This window comes from Crocodylus porosus, unplaced genomic scaffold (genome assembly GCF_001723895.1).
Source record: "Crocodylus porosus isolate Cpor-Errol unplaced genomic scaffold, CroPor_comp1, whole genome shotgun sequence".
Lineage (NCBI taxonomy): Eukaryota > Metazoa > Chordata > Crocodylia > Crocodylidae > Crocodylus > Crocodylus porosus.
In genome coordinates, this window is record NW_017728886.1 from 37787047 (window position 1) to 37789975 (window position 2929).

The following is a 2929-nucleotide window of genomic DNA, read 5'->3' on the forward strand; positions in this document are numbered from 1 at the left end:
CCCCCCGAGCCCATACACCCCTAGGCACAGCTCTGACTACTCTCTTAATCTGTAATGGTCATAAAACTAAATTAGAATGTGTAGAAAATGCTTAATTTTTACTCTTGTATTATGACAGCAAGGGTATACTAACAGACAACAAAGGTGTAATTGTAGCATGGGTAGGCATACCCACACCAGTAAACTGACACAACATTAACAATGAAGAGGTGTGCAACCTGCTCTGAAGTCTGGTATAAAGTCTGCTGGAGACCCAAACTGAATACCTGCTCAGAAGTTAGTCAGTGACTATGTCCAAGTTACCCTGTTATTCCTTGCTATCCAATTCAAGTCATAACAACTTCATCTGAAAGTAAATATACTCCTACAGGTCAAGAGGGTTGGACCATGGTCTTTTATAAGAATCCAAAATTACTGAAGCATAAGTCTCCTTCCATGGAGAAGGCCAGATACAGATCTTGACTCACACTTCAAAGGACCAAGTTCATCAGTTTATGCATGCTCTCTCAAAATTATCATTTCATGAGTCATTGCAGTCCTGCATTCACTGACGAAAAGGTTGGTTTTTCACATAGGTTTGGAGTGTCGTAGCCATGAAAGTACAAGAATATATGAACAGCACAAAAAAACCCCTTGCTTCTTGGTTGTTCATTCAAGGTAACTTAACTTCCCTGGAGCTGCACAACTGTCAGATGTGGTTTCCAGTCATCAGGAGTGTGCCAGTATATCTTCTAGCCTCGCCTCCTATTTAATGCCGCAACACAATGTGCTCACACAACTGGAAAGTGCCCTCTCTAAATTAAGGCTTTATTTACATCACGGGCACTGTGTCCAAGATCCAGCCCACAAGCCCGATCCAACCTGCGGGTCTTGGACCAAACCGCTGGCACCACACAAAGCATGTGCTGGCCCTGGCCCCAGCTGCTGCATGAAACACAGCTAAGTCATCAGGACGTTGCAATGTAGACAAAGCCTATGCCATTTCTATAGGGGATGAGAACGGGGGTAAACACTTCAACAGAGAAACCACAATTATCTTTTTTGCTAGTCTACATGGGACTGACACTTCCCTAGGAAATCAATCCTCACCAGTTGCTTACAATACAAATTAAAAAATGGTTAACAGTAGCCATGTATATCATTCAAAACATCTACCCATTTGCAAAAATCTTTGAAAAATATGTAATGTGGGATTATTATTGCAATGATGAGTAGCCAGAGAACGGACAGGTGGCCGCACCACCCCAAAAAACAGGAGGGGCCAAAGGGGAGAAAGCATCTCCTGCTGAAGCAGCTGTGTGCATGTACCTGGGGTAGTCAGGAGGAAATGACAACCAGCGATGGAACAGGGTAAAAGTGGGAAGGTACCATTTTGAAGGCTGTAAATGAGACAACCCACGGATGTGCTGGGCAGAGATGGGGAAGAAAGCAATAGCGGAGGAACACACAAAAAGCAGGTGGTCACCAACGGGCTCTGCCTTTGACGACCAGCTGCTTTATGCGCCCCTGCGACTTCCTCCCGGCTCCTGCCCCGCACCCAGCCGGCTCTCTCGCTCCAGGCCTGCAAGACGGCACCTTCACGTCCCCCCGCCCCTCGCGCTCGTTCCCCTCCCGGCTCCACTCCAGGCGCTGCTCCCGCTGAGGCCAGGACCCGCCTTGCGGAAGTGACGGGACAGCACCAGGCGGCCCAAACACAGGCCCTCCTTACTCTGTACCGGGCGCTGCAGAAGGCTTCTCCCGCCGCGCTCCGGGCCTAGCGCCGCACCGGAAGAGGAGAAACGACAGCCACCCCGCACCATACGCCGCTACTAGTTCCTGACTCAAGGCTGTGACCCCGGAACCGGAAACTCATGCGTCCACGCACATCTTCCTGCCGCAGTGTTACGTTACCAAAGCTACGTCACTTCCCCACCGTTCCGGATCTTCACGCGCATGTTCATCTTACCCCGATGGAGGGGAGGGGGTCTTCTAGGTCCCGGCTCGGCCGGGGGTGGCGCTGCAGGCTTCTTTTAGCCAGACGCCGGGGGTGCCGCCCTGTGGAGCTGTGCCGTGCAGCTCCGCTCCGCTCTGCTCTGCTCTGCTCTGCTCCGCTCCCAGAGTCGGGGGCGCAGCGCGGGCCTCGGTTCGTCTCACCTGCCCTGCGCCTGGTGGGGGTTGCTCCTCAGGCTGAAGCTGGGCTGAGCTCGGCCGTGCGGCCCTGCCTGTCGAGCACCTCCGCGTGTTTTGCCATGCCTGAGCGGGCCGGGGGTCTTCTGCGGGCCTGGCTCGGGGCAGGGCGGGCGGTGCTTCGGGCGTCAGGATGTGTGTGTTTTCTGTCCCAACAGTTTCCTTTGTAGCACTAATATTTCTCTCATTTGTCTTTTGAGTTTGGAGGGGGTTAGACGAAATAGCCAAGCGTTCTGGATTTTTTGATGCAATAGTCTGCCCATACTTTTCAGCCTAATTTCCAGTCTGCTGTTGCACGTTTCTGCTTGCTCAAGAGCTTCTCAGAAATGCTGGTTGATCTGGTTAGGTGGTGGCCCCACCCCTCGACTCCTGGGTTCCTCCTCTGGCTCCTTTGGTGCACTGTGTATGCTGCTATTTCTCCTCTCCAGTAGCCTAGGACCCTGCTGGTCTGAGCTTATCCAGGTGGGTCACAGCCTCACCCCTCACAACTGCTAAGTGTTGCCTTTGGTTCCATGGGTGAGGAGTAAGCATGTGAACCTATGCTTGAGAGCTAAGGGGGAAGGATATCTGCAACACTAGAGAAGTAACTCAAAAAAGTTTATCAGTTTCAATTTATAAAGTGCTTTGCAAAACAAGAAGAAACAAATCAATGCACCACATTTCCAACATACCCAGCACGGGTTTGTTGCGGGTAGGTCTTGTTTGACCAATCTCATTTCCTTCTATGACCAGGTGACCTATCACCTGGACAAGGGAGAAGAGA

General features: G+C 51.3%; 1 protein-coding gene across 2 annotated transcripts in view; it reads right to left on the bottom strand.

The window, feature by feature from the left end:
- RPP38 (ribonuclease P/MRP subunit p38) overlaps nucleotides 1-1829 on the bottom strand; it is a 3924-nt gene extending 2095 nt beyond the window's left edge. Inside the window, exon 1 of one of the 2 annotated variants that reach the window (XM_019532676.1) lies at nucleotides 1716-1829. The gene's annotated coding sequence lies outside the window, so the exon portion shown is untranslated. Of the gene's footprint in view, nucleotides 1-1708 lie in introns of both variants that reach the window. The other variant, XM_019532670.1, reaches the window with a different exon arrangement.
- Nucleotides 1830-2929: the final 1100 nt, after the last annotated feature.